General features: G+C 48.6%; 1 protein-coding gene across 6 annotated transcripts in view; it reads left to right on the top strand.

The window, feature by feature from the left end:
* The window catches only part of LOC147732719 (mitogen-activated protein kinase kinase kinase 5-like), a 1,007,398-nt gene that overhangs the window by 719,212 nt on the left and 274,106 nt on the right, over window positions 1–14,080 (top strand). The window lies entirely within an intron of this gene.

Raw genomic sequence — 14,080 nt, 5'->3', positions numbered from 1 at the left:
CACTCCCTCCTCGTCCTCCTGGCCACTCCGGTTCTCCTTCCTTTCCCGTGTCCAGGTCTTGAGGGACTTATGCAGTTCTTTCGGGTCTGTGAAATAGTACGACTTCCCACCCGTATTGATCCGGAGTTTGGCTGGATACATCATTGCATAGTCCAGGCCTAGTGTTCTGAGTTGCTTTTTGTACGGCGCGAACTGCCGCCGTTCCTCCTGCACCTTGGCTGTGAAGTCCGGATAGAGGGAAATATTCATGCCCTCATGCTGGAGTTTGCCCTTCTCCCTCGCCACTTTCAAGGCAGTGTCTCTGTCGCGATAGTTGAGCAGTTTCGCGATTATGGGGCGAGGTGGCATGCCAGGTTGAGGCTGTGGGCCCAGTGTGCGGTGGGCGCGATCCACAATGAACATGGGGGAAAAGGCTTCCTCACCCAAGAGTATTTTCAGCAGTTTGTCCACGTATAGTTCCATTTTCCCTGTTTGCGTGGATTCCGCCACTCCTGTGATACGGAGGTTGAATCTGCGAGAACGAGCCTCCAGGTCCTCTGTCTTGTCCCTGATGACAGTCAGGAGTCTATCGAATTGCTTGCGTTCTTTGTCCCACTCCATTTGGGCTTCCTCAGCCTCAGTGAGCCGGCGCTCCGCCATGTCTAGGCGCTCCGCATGTTTGTCCACACGTTCTGCCATACGGTCCATGCGGTAGGACAGAGCGTCTATCTTGGTGCCCACCGCTGCAATGCTATCTTGAATGCCTTTCTCCATGGCTGCTAACATGTCCCGGAGCTCTGTTGGCGCCGGGGTCGGCGCCGCCATCGCTCCCTTCGGCGACGCGTCCGGCGCCGGCACCTCCGATCCCTTCAGACGGCGCCTTTCGAAGGAGATCTTCCCCTGGGTTGCATCGTTCTTCCCTATGGTATTTTCCGATGTGTGACAGCACTGAGCTAGGGGGCTCACCGATCAGGCCGTGTGAGGATCTGCTCCGTTTCTCGATACCTTGCCGCCGGTGGTCGGGTATCCGGTGCGCCGAAAATGGCGACAGCAATGGCGGGGAGTACTCCGTCGTCCGCAAGTTTCAGAACGTCCCAGTGCCAAAATTGGCCAGGTCCTCATCAACAGCACCAGGCAATCTGGTCCTCCACAGGATAAGGGCAGGTGGCTGAGCCTCATGCGACCGCTGGAAAACAGCCAGTCTGCGTCACCGGGCTCGTTGTCGCCCCACCACGTGGCGCGGTGCTTCGGGTTTATGTACTTCACCGCTCCGCCGCTCCTCCAGGCCCCTGTCCCACAGGGTACGTGTAGAGTAGGAAGTAGAGGACTTTGCGATCCAAAAGTTGTCTCAATCGTGCATCGGCCCGCTCGTTGTCCGACAGCCGCCGGTGTTGAGGCCGCACGTACAGTGACGTCGCCCGGCCTCTATTCCAGGATAGTGCGCTGCTTTCGGCCTAGTCCGCCACTGCCGCGCCACCAGGCACAATGCTCCGGAATGTTCAGGAATGCATGCCCTGCAGCCGGCCAAAAAGATCCTCAATCGCAGCCCGGGGTGCCAGCAGATGTTCCTGGGCGAGCTACAGCCAATTCGAGCACATCAAGGATAGTTAAGCAGGATAATTCTGGAGCTTTGCGAGGAGCCGAAGGCTCACGCGTCCGCCATCGACGCCGGCTAGCTCCGCCCCAATTCCGAACAATAGTTCGTATGGGCTGAAACCTTTTAGAGAATTTCTTGGCATGTTGTTAAGACTAGTCTGGACACTTATTAAATGTTTGTCCCACCCAGCGCCTGAACCTAATACCTTCGCTGTTCTAGATTGCTTTATGTCACGGTTTTTTCTTTCTACCACACTATTCCCTTCGGGGTGCGACGGACAAGAATACCGCAACCCAATTCCCATGCTGGCCATGGCCTCCTTATAGGCTCGAGAGCTGAAAGCAGGACCCTGGTCAGAATGGAACGTGGTAATTGCGTATGTGCCGATAAAGACTCGCAAATCTTTTATAACCGTTCTAGCGTCAGCCGAGCGCTGGTGGCCTCATTTTTTAAGTGCTTTTCGCCTTAACTGTTAATAGGACGCAGGGTGGAGTGTAGGCAGCGTTACGCTCTTTCTGACTGGTAGCCGGTAGCAAGGTTCGCTACTGCGATCCCTATTGCAGTTTTCACAGTTGTTTGCATATATTTGGTGTTCTACACTCATTCCCGGCCACCAGAATACTGATTGCAATTCAGTCAGTGATTCCTTGATCTCTCTGTGCCTTAGACCCAAACCCATGTGTGCGTCTGCTATTAGAAAATATTCTCCTGTTCATGTTTGGAATTACTCTGTCCCCCACTCCAGGGATTCGAGCAAAAGGAACGGAGTTTGCATCGATTATGTATGCATAATTGAGTGGATAGTTTACGGGTAGTGCTGCACAGTCGCCTTTTACGGTCGTTTTTACTGCCAGCATGGTTTCCCCGTCTATGTACTTATCTGTACGCTTTTTTGTGGCTACGGAAGCCGGTTTAGTTGCTTCCGCTTTGGCTGTATTAGCCAATGAATTCCCTGCAACGTGAACGCCATCACGCTGAAGACTCTGTGCGTGAATCACGTGAGTCTTTTGTAGTTCTTTACTTAAAAGAGCTACCTCGTTCCAGAGCAATTTATGCTTTATTGTGGCACCTGTGTCATCTTTGTAGTCGTTTTCGATCCAACTCTGCAGTTTATTGTTGTAAGAGTTGACGCAGAAATGAGAATCGCACACTAGAAGTGTCGGGAATTCACGTTCTGCATTTTCGAGCGCCATCTTTAAAGATCTGATTTCAGTTCTTTGAACCGAACAGTTTCTTACAGATTCAGTTTTTGTTACTTTCGGTCTGAATTTACCGCACAGCCAACGACCTTTAATGATCGCACATGCTGCATCGTAGGATTTTCTCTCTACGTTGAAATGCTGTACAAAGCTATCTGTATAGATTATACATGCGTATTGTGGGAGAGATAGAATTTCGATTGGCAGAGGATATTCTTCTTCATACTCTAAATCATTCAGTTCTTCAAATTGCGGGGCGAAATAGTATTTCACGTCTTCCGCTCCTAGAGAATCTATACACTGTATCCATTTTTGATCCAGTGACACTGTAGGCAGGTTTACTGGGCTGAATAGCGCCTCGAAGGCGGATTCCGCTGTGAGGATATTGATCCGTTTGCCGTGTGCTAGTTCTCGTTCATTTGCTAATGCGATTTGCACTGCGTTCACAGTTCTTTCTGTGGGACTGAATGTTTTTTCTGCTTGTGTGTACAAGTGAGATTTAATTGAAATTGGTACCTTTTCTCCCTCATTAGAGGTTAGGTACGTGAATCCGCATCTTCCTGGGATCACTCGGATTACAAGATCGATCGTGTTGTCACGCGTATCTAATTTTGTTTTTGTTAACATGTCTGTTTGCAGTGATCTCAAAATTTCTGTGTGTTTTTGAGTCCAATTGATTTGTTTAAAATCAGGTTTAATTAGTTCGTAGAGAGGTTTAACCCTCTCTGCGTAATTTAGTATGTAAGTTCTTCCGAAATTCAGAAAACCTAGTATGGATTGTAAATTCTTCAGCGTTTTTGGAGCTTGGAGTACAGCGCACTTCTCTAAGAAGTTGTCCGCTAGGCTTTTCCCTTCACTTGATAATTCGTACCCTAAGAACAGTACTGTCAGATGGGCAATTCGGGACTTTTTAAAGTTGAATTTGTAACCCTCTGCTGCGAACCCAAGTATAATGGTGTTCACTCTTTTCAAGTGAGTATCCAAGTCGTCGTCTGTGAGATAAATATCATCTACGTAAGACAATGCTTCATCATCATAGATTTGTAGTAACTCTGTTACCCTAGCTGAGAATAGTCCTGGGCTGTTCTTGAACCCCTGTGGGAGTCGACAGAATTTTTTCTGTGATCCAAATGCGGAGAAAGCGGTCAAATATCTGCTTTCTGGTGCAATGTTTTGACAAAAAAAAACATTAGATATGTCTAATGTCGTTTTGTATTTTTTCCTAACTATATTATTCATTAGGGCTGCACTATGCGAGTTTTGTACTGCAAAAGTTTTGCAACATGTATTAAGATGTCTGTAGTCCAAAACTAGACGATATGAATTGTCTGGCTTGGAGACAGGAAACAAAGGATTGTTCATTTGAGAGGTGCATGTTTCAATCACCCCCTGGTACTCAAGTTGATCTAAGATCTCCCTGACTTGTTTTTTAGCTTCTTGCTTTATGGGATACTGCCGTTGGGCAGTTGGTTCACTTTTTAGTTGGATTTTGTGAGGCGGTGAATCCTCATCCCATCCTACATGATTTTTATATAATGCAGGTGCCTGGGCTACTGCCCATTTCCTTGCATATGTATATTTTTTGTGAATCGGTATGTGATTCGAGAAGGCAGGCATAATCACTTCTTCGCCACGAGGGCACTCCCTGACAAACTGCGGGGGCCAATCTTTTTCAGCTAACAGAATATAATAGCCTTTTGAGAGCTTATCCCAAAATAGACCCTTAATTTTCCTAGTCTTATCACCCTCTATACGCAATGTGTATTTCGTATATTCTATGGGGCTCGCTAAGTCTGGCGTCGGCAGTTTCAACCTGAATGTATTCATTCGTGTCTACTGTCTCCAGATGACTCATCAAGATCTTGCGCGCTATACTGATTTCTGCTGCACTGTCCAACATTGTCAATGCCCACTCCCCGTTTTTCAACTGTGTCCTCAGTATTCTCGGCATGGTCGATTACTCTAATACTGGCTACCTTCTTTTTCTGAAATTGAGATTTCTTATTTTGAGCAGGTTCCTTGTCTTTGGACTTGGTGTGCTCTCCTGGGTCTGACCGTCCTCTTCTTTCCGAATTCTGTGGAAAAGATCGAGAGGGAGGTGTATCAATACTTTGATATCTATCAGGTTTTTTCAGATTATCCCTATTTCTAAGGTTATATCTTTTCTCAGAGGGCTCCCTCTGGGGAGACTGGCGTTCTCGAGTCGGAGTTCTTTCCCTCCGTCGAGGAGACCTTCCTCTGGACTGGAAATTTTTTTCCTTGGGAGTGGATTGTTTATTTCCATCCCAGCTCTTTTTAGGAGTATTTAAATTATTTTTAATAAACAATTTTTCAGGATTTTCGAGCAGTTGGGGCTTAACTGGTTTTCCACCCAAGCTGTCTCTACCTAATTCTTCATAGCATTTTTCTATGATTTTGGCAAGCTCAACAGGATCTTTTATATCTGTTTCCCTCAACTTCTGGCGAATCGCCACAGATGCTGCTTCTCCCTTTACGTTGGCTAATAATATAGCCGTGACCTGCTTGAAGTCTTTCAGTAATTTCATACCTAGATTTAAATTGTAAATTGTTGTGTCTTGTAAAGCGCACTGCTACCCGGAGGCCTCGTAGCGCTATAGACCGCTGGGGAACCCGTCCTGGCTTTCCCTGTGAGATAGTCCCTCCTGGGGGTCTCCAAGGTGAAACCAGGCATCCCCGGCGTTTGTGTGGGGCCGTTGTGGAGATGAGGCAAGCTAATGCCCAGAGTTGCCGAGTGTGATCCCTGGTCGGAGTAGGCACCGATGCGAGAATTATCAGTCCGCTGATCCTGGTCCAAGACCCTGCCGCGTCGGGAATCGAACCCTGGTCCCGGGCCGTTCTCTGCACTCGGGTCTGCCGCCTCTAACCAGTGAGCCACACCTCTCCACGGGCTCTGGACCGAATTCATTTTGAATCTGTTTTAGCACTTCTGGTATTACCGCCATAGACGGAACACCGTGTGTTTTTGTGTAAATGGAAGCAAAGACTGTACCCCAAGTGTCACAGTCCTCCACGTGTGGTGCGATTCCCATAGGAAGGCAGATGGTCAAGATTCTGTGTTTCTCAATAGGGGTAGTATCAGGAAATACTGCCTCTATTTGAGTGATTTACTGGGCTAACCAGAAAGGAATTTGTTCCCGTTTTACGGGTGTTTTACCAAGACATGTGAGGAAATATAAATTTTATGGTCAAGAAATGTTCCCTAACGTGTACCCCACCGTCTCCATGTACGAGCTTAAAGTGCATGTAACTTCCCTCCTGTGCCAGCTATGAAGACGCAAATACATTTGCGTCCAACGTTAACATGTCCTCTTTCAGATCCACCCTGAACGGGGTGAATATTCCGTTCCTAAGTATGCCATGCCAACGTCTTTTTGTGGTGTACTTTACACGTTTTTCAGCTCTGGCGAAGTAGGCCCTGAATTCTGCCATCGAGCTTTCTCCTGCTTTCTGACTCTGAACGCCTCAGCCTGGGCTGCCTCTGTACCCGTGACCTCTGCCTTACTCCCTGCGCGGCTAACGGCGCTTAGCTCAGCCTGCTGCCTGCCAAGACTGTATTCAACCTTCGAATTATCTGCTCCGCTCCTCAAACATACATTCCTGCCTACTAGTTCAAGTAAACATCCTTCCAGCTGCAGAGCAAAGGGCCCGGCCTCACTGTCTCCGTGCAAGTAATTCATAGCTTCTGTTACCATGGTAGGTCCATGCCCCCTCGCATCTCATGCAGACACGTAGACGCCTATACACGCACTCACAGTCAGTATAGAATAGCCTCTGCCCAAGAGACCTTTCCCTCTAGATAATATGGTTCCCAAACATCAGATATTAGATATGATATAGGTACGAGTTGATCTGACATGCCAGACTTCTGTCTCTTTCCGCTGGTGTAAATGTCAAGTCCCCTGCACCCTCCAGCTCCACGTCAATCACACGTCATGCAGCTGCGCGCGCATCCAGACCTCAGATTTCTGCTGACATTGCAAAATTCTGCTATGTACCCACCCACCTGTGACACTTACATGTGACGTTTCTAGCACACACCTCTATGTTCACGCCTAGTTCACGCCTTTTTGATTACGTATTGCTAACACGTGTGTGTTTTTATCTTGTTTCTCTCAGCTGTTACGCCTACTGTATTGGTATTCATTATATGGTTTAAGTATAAAAGTTATGTCTTGTCAATAAAGTATGCTCTATCCCTTCCTGCACCCCAGTGGTGTCAGGAACCCGATATCCGGTACCAGAACCATTCCTTTTTAAGGAATAAAACCCCTAAGAACTCTAACACCACGGACTCTGCGTCTTTCTTTCCGACTGAGTTATTTTTGTTTAAGTACTTACCTGCATAGAAATTAGGACGGTAAATCAAATATTTACCACATCATTTTGGCGCCCGAACAGGGACCCCTCCCCCACCTTACGCGCCGGTTGGTGCGTTGCAACCTTTGCCCCCTGCCATAAGTCAAGACGGACAATTACGCGTACCCGCAGGATTTCCTGTATCTCCCTCTGGCCCACGGAGGTGACGGAGACTGCGATCAGCACCCAGACGAGGCGGTGAGGAGTGCGGAGGATCCCGACCAGAGCCTAGCCGAAAGAAGCAAGGTCCGAGGTGTCAAGAGGCCCACCAGTTTCCGAAGTATCCACGTGTCGAGTCGAGTCGAGTCCAGTCCGGTCCAGTCCAGTCGAGTTTTCCGAGGCCTTCTGTTCCGTGCTTCCCGGTGAGTACCATTGCTGGGACGTATCTAGACAGGTGCATTATTATGTATCCGGTAAAGACGGGTTTGGGTACACAAACGCGGTCTGCACTGTTTTAGACAGTGTATCTGTACTGTTTAGCAGTATATCAAGCATTCAAGTTCTTGCACTGTTCTTGACAGTGTATCTGTGCTGTTTAGCAGTACATCTAGTATCAAGGGTAGTGATGTATGTTCAAAACGTTTTCATGTGATTAATGTCGTGGTATGAGTGACTGTTTGATGTACATTACTGTGTTTTTGTGTAACTAGCTGTGTTCAGAGTAAGTAACAAGTATCGAGTATCCAGTACTAAGTAACAAGATGCCGTTTTTCAATAAACTAAGACAGATAGGAACTAGGATAGGGATGCTAGAGGAAGAAATTCCTATCCCCCCTAGGGACACTCCTGGAAACTTTATGTACCATAAGCATGGCTTGGATGCCATACTGTATCTAGATTTATGGGCCGATTATACCAAGCACCTAGACGAGAGACACAGATGGCCCGTTACAGGAACATGGGATGCCGAGTGCATCATGAAGGTAGAAGAAGCGCTATGGAAAAAGAAAGCCAGACAATCTCAGAAAGACGCCATAGAATTTTGGCGTAAAGAATCGCATAAACGTGCTGAAAGAGCACTCCGTAAAGAAGACAGACATAGAGAAGAGTCGGATAGAGTCCGAGAAAACGAATTAGTTAATGAAGGGATCCGAGTAAAAGCAGAACAAGTAGACCGCATGCGAAACAATCTTGTAAATGGCATGTACTTAGTGGCTGAGGGTTTGCCTGAAGCCACTTCGGAAATATCGAAAAATCTGCCGCCACCATTGGTTCCGACTAAAGTAAATCACAGGACCACCAAAGACATATTCCTTGCTTCCTATCTAGACGATGTAGCACCCGCTTACACCAATCCACGTGCCCGCGTCCCGCCTACTGACAGTGACGGAGGTGGCAACCCGCCTCAAGACCATATCCCGCCATTGCCGCAACAAGGTTCACCCGATCGACAGCCTGCTCCACTTGTTCCTCCACCTCCACCACTTCCCACACCTAAGATTAATATACCGAATCCGATTGCGCCTGATCACAGTAAGAGACAAGTTCAGGTACACATACAGACTCCACAGAGAAATAATGCTCAAGCCTCTGCCTCAGGAGGTGCGACAGGAGGTCTCCAGACCCCGCCAGCAACACACAGATTCAACTTAAGGGACATGCTGAAGCAACATACACCCCAATCACCCCGTCTCGACATGCTCAAAGAACCCCTTCCAATTTGCAGATACGATCCAGTACCCGGTAAAGACGATAGAATGTTGATAGCATCACTACGCTTGCGACAAGCTACAGATTACCTAGTGTTATTCCCAGGGATGGCTGATCATCTAGATAGAATATATCATTTTGTCCAGACTGGGGAAAATCCCGAAAGTATTAAGGAGGCCCTGGCACACCAGAAAGTTGACACTCAAGCATATATATTACGTTTTTTCATAAATTGCTTAATAAGAGACCGAGACAGGCCTGGGGTAGACCAGGAAGAAATGGAAGCACTAAACAAGTGGGGTCAAAATATAGCCGACGGAAAGCATGATAAACTGAATTGTATAGCAAGCATGTACAAGAAAATCAGAAAGGAAGTAATAGAAATACACAGAAAAGAACAAGAAAAGGAAAAAGAAAATGACAACTCCTCCGAGGAGGACGAACCTGAAGAACCAGAAACGACTAAAGAAATGATAGCGTATGTAGGTAAGGGAAATTATCTTAGGAAAGGCATTCGTCCGGAAAGCAAGAGAGTTTTTCTCTCTGGCATATCAAAACCAAGTTCTCCCGAATATCTGTTTCAAGTTACCGATAAAATGCTTCAAGAACAAATGGGGTACCATGTACTCAATTCTATGGATGAACAAGAACTAGCCCGGTCAGCAGTGCTATGGGCTGACAACCCTAGCACATACAATGATGATACAGTAGCACAGACATTTCTGAACCTTTCCCCAGACGAGCAGAAATTAGCTGGTGTATACATGATTCAGCATCTCATCACGTTATACAGACAACAACATTCTGATCCAGGTCCCTTACCTGATACATTAGAAGCACTACTTATGAATAGATGGAGAGGCCTAAGTACCAGATTAATTCAAATAATTCTAGAACAACGGCGTAAATATAACGCTTTCTTAGGCCCACAATATGTTTCAGCTCAGCCACCAGAAAGAAAAATGTGTCATTTTGAGCATTTTTGACAGGCAGAATCCTTTACGAGAAGTACACCCAGTTATGAATGCCAATCATGCCTTGGAACGTGTGTTTGTGTACACACCTTTAACAAAGTTAGAATTGTTAGAAATGAAGAAACTAGTACCTTGTCATGATAAAGACCCTGCAGGTTTTCACCGAGAACTTAAAGACATGTTACTCATGGGAGATTACACATATACAGACATTATGAAATTGTTAAAAGTACTGCTGCCCACCGGCATCTACGAGAAACTCAAGGAAAAAGAATGGGAGGTGGGAGATAAAAAGATTATATGGACTGAAATAGAAGACGAGGAAAAAGGTCGTACCCCAGGGCTAGGCCTTGGGGACAAAGCTAAAGCATTACCAGGTTTAATAGTACAGGTGTTGCCAAGATTATTGACAACTAAAAAGGAAGACTGGGACGCAATCTCAGCATGTAAACAGAAACACGATGAAGATACCAGTGACTTCTATTCAAGATTCGAGAAATGTTTCATTATTAATAGTGGCCTGAAACCAGGTAGCGAGTCGTACCCGCATCTTTTTGTAACAAAGTTAGTCGAGAATTCCCTGACATCAGTTAAGAACCGTGTATACAAAGTTGAAAGTACATGGCAAGCAAATACGCCATCCCAGATGTTACAAATGTTACAATGAAAATCTATAGAGTGCAAGGGTGGCTTGCACTGTTTCCAAGGGCACTCCGATTGGAGGAAAACTCCTAAGTTATATTTTCATCAGTGAGTGTCATGTAATTCAAGCGAGTATAGTCGTAGTGATCTTTTATTCAGAGGTCCTTTATTTGGTAGGTCACATATTACATCTTCATAGTGACACCTTTATGTAACGATGTGTTTTGGGTAAACAATTAACCAACATCCATAGATCTAAGCTTCATCCCTATGCATTTCGGGCTGGGGCCCTTCGTCAGGGGATAGCAAAGAATCTGTAAGTGAATGAAACGATGTCAAGAAGGGGAGCTCTTAGCCACGAGTAAAAATAAACTGTTCAGTATGTGCGAAGAAATGATAACATACATGCGTGTGTTAACAATGGTGGGAAAGAACCAGAGGTGCAAAAACTGAAAATAAAAAATAAATCAATGTCGATAAGATCGTGTGGTCCAAATTTAAATAAAGCCTCAGAGTGCGTAGGAAAGAACCACCGTGATATGGATAGAAAACGGATAAGACCTGATGGACCCGAATACCATTACATGCGTTAGAAACTGATAACAGAAAGAAGTGCTAATATCTAAATAATAGAGTAAACGAGACACAAGTGAAAAGAAAAGCCGTACGAGTGAAGGTGAAGCTTACCGATGGGTTAGTATAGCAACGCGCCAAACGCCGTGTTGCCGAAGGTTAGTGAACCGCCAAAGCTAACGCGGAAGTAAATAACGACCATAAAGGTAAACGACGGACTAGCGTGTGTGTGGTGAAGGAAAAAAATGTCGTGACGGTAAAAATTCAATCGTGTGAAAAACCTCATAAGGTACACAGGAATAAGTGGTAAACCAATAATAGACATGCGCTACAAGTAAACAGTAAAATAGAATATATGGGATAGCATAAAAAACACTCATACACGAAAGTGGCGGCCATCTTAGATTGGGCTCAAGATGGTGTGAGTAAACGAAGGTAACATTACAGATATAATCAAAACGGAATAAGAAAGACAAAGGGGTGAAATAGATGGACAGAGGGAAAAACAGATGGAAAAATAGGTCGAAGACCGAAGGATGAAAAAAGTGATAAAGGTTGGGAAGGTGGTGCCAGAGAATTTATGAGCCAAAAGAGAGTAAACTGGAAATAATCAAAAGGGGGTAGAATGAAAAAAATCAGTTTAAGAATCAAAGCAAGGAGGGGGGCGTGGCCAGCAGCATGGCCGACTAGACGTGCCTGAGAGGAGCTCCGGCCGAGCCACACATCAATCCGACTTCACATATCCCCCACACCTTTGAAACGACACCACACGGAGGTCCTGGCACCCAAGTACCTGTTGCGGGCTGCTGCAGCGGTGATCCGACGCTGAAATCGCCTGGGTGACGGGGAAGAAGACAACTCCGGTGATCGACCAGCGTCCATGATGGCGGCCGAGGCGCTTGGCGGTGAATTGCGCGCCCCCACACCCGGCGGCCCCCGGAGCAGGTGATCCCGGCAGACGGTGGCTCCGCGACCTGCCTGGCCGTTTGACCGGCCCGTACAGTCCCCCCGGTAAGCAGCAGCAGTCTGACCGCGGTGCCCGCCGGCCGCCTGACCTTAAGATGGCGGCCGGCATAATTTGCGGAGACTGGTGACGGCGAGGTGCCCCCGCGGCCCCCACCCGAGACGGGGTGCGACCGGGCCCTACAGCAGAGGCGGCGCGGCGGACGGGCAAAAGTGAGAAGGGGAAACAGGGATCGGTGCGGCGCCAGGAGCGGGACACACCACCTCACACGGCGGCCGCCTTCACCAACATGGCGGCCGCGAGGTAGGAGCACCGGGGGGACGGCGGCGCATTGGAGGGCCGCAGTGGAGCGCGGAAGCCTGTTCGGCCTAGTGGTGCTGGAAGCCCCTAAGTCTGCAGGGGGGCAGAGCGGGCTGAGTAGGGACTTGCTGCCCGCCACACGTGTGCCAGCACAGGGGGTCTGAGATCTCGGGGCTCTCAGTGAGGGCTGCCTGAAGTCACCGGCGGCGGTGCCCCCCCCCCTCCCGGGAAGTGAACGGACCCTGCCCAGTGGCGGTGGGGACACTGACATAACCCGCCTGAAAGACGCAGGAAGAAGGCGGCCCCCTACAAACTGCAACTGTCCCAGACGCACGACCGTCCCCGTCGCTACACGGTGGAAGAGGACAGTACGAGGAGACCCCTCCACTGGGCTGTGCAACCATGGGAAGGAGGGACGTGGTGCCCAAGAACACGAAACAGGGCCCGATGGACAACTTTGCGGCCCCGCGTCCGATGGTGGAACAGCAGTCCATACAGCCGGGCGCCCGCAATGACACGGCCATGGTGCTGGAAGCCATACAGGCGTCTAGAACGGACATCCAAGCAACGCGAGCAGCTTTGGAAACCAAGATTGGTGAGGTAGGGTCCGAGGTAACGCTACTGCGCCAGGACTTCAGAAACTTGGCAGAAAGGGTCACGACGGCCGAAGCGAAACTGACCGACAACGAGGAATCGATCACGTCTCTCAAGAAAGACATGGCGGAGCTGCAGGCCTCTCACCGTCAATTACTCTGGAAAGTTGATGACGCCGAAAATAGGTCAAGGCGGAACAACCTACGCTTTGTGGGCTTTAGGGAAGGAATTGAGGAAAAGAGTATGACCGTCTTCCTCCTCGACTGGCTGAAAACCACCTTTCCGACGGCACGGTTCTCCCCGTGCTTCATCATCGAGAGGGCGCATAGGGCACTCCTGGCCAGACCTCCGGAGGGTGCCCGACCGAGACCAGTGATAGCGCGGTTCCTAAACTTCGCGGATCGTGATCTGATCCTGCGTGAAGCCAGGAAGATGGGAGAGATCCGCTTTGAAAATGCTACCATAATGATCTTCCCGGACTACAGCCAGGAGGTCTCGAAACAGCGCCGCTCCTTCGACGCCGTGAAGGCAAAACTGAGGTCTCTAAAGATTCAATACATGCTCCTATTCCCGGCCAAACTCAAGGTCATCTATCAGGACAAATCCGTCTTCTTTGCCCACCCGGACGATGCGTGGCAGTGGCTCGAGGAGCGACCCATCCTAAATAGCAGAGAAGCAGCGGGCCGTGAGGCACAGGACAGGTTGCTGCGAGAACGACCGAGATGGGAGAGACCGAAGCCTCAGAGACGGAGAACGCAAAAGACTCAGCAGAAGACACCGGCGACACCCCACAGGCCGCGGGGCGGGCAGGACGGGGGAAGGAGCAGATCGACGTCCCCGGGCGGCGTCTCGGTGGCGGGCTCGAGATTCAGTAGCCTGAGAAATGGAATCCGCTCAGAAGAAGAAGACATGGAGGAATCGGAGGGCAGAGCGTCCGGTGCAGAGGAGGAGGACAGCAGAAGTGATTCGTTGCACCCGCTGGCTAAAGAAATACAGCAGCTGGAGCAAGGCTCTACAGGTCCAGGGACTCATGTGGACACACAAGACTCATTTTCATGAACAATGGTGCACTGAGGTGGGGAAGAGATGGCGGCTCGGCGATGCAGAGCAAGCAAGTTGGCACACACCCCCCCCCCCCCTATTGTCCTTTGTGTTTTTAGTGCTGGTTATTGGTTGATTCGGGAGGGATGTGTGGGAGGGCGACAGGCCTTCTCCCGTGGATAGTTCAATC

This window comes from Lissotriton vulgaris, chromosome 2_1, assembly GCF_964263255.1.
Source record: "Lissotriton vulgaris chromosome 2_1, aLisVul1.2, whole genome shotgun sequence".
In the NCBI taxonomy this organism is placed as follows: domain Eukaryota; kingdom Metazoa; phylum Chordata; class Amphibia; order Caudata; family Salamandridae; genus Lissotriton; species Lissotriton vulgaris.
This window is presented reverse-complemented; position numbering and strand designations above follow the sequence as displayed.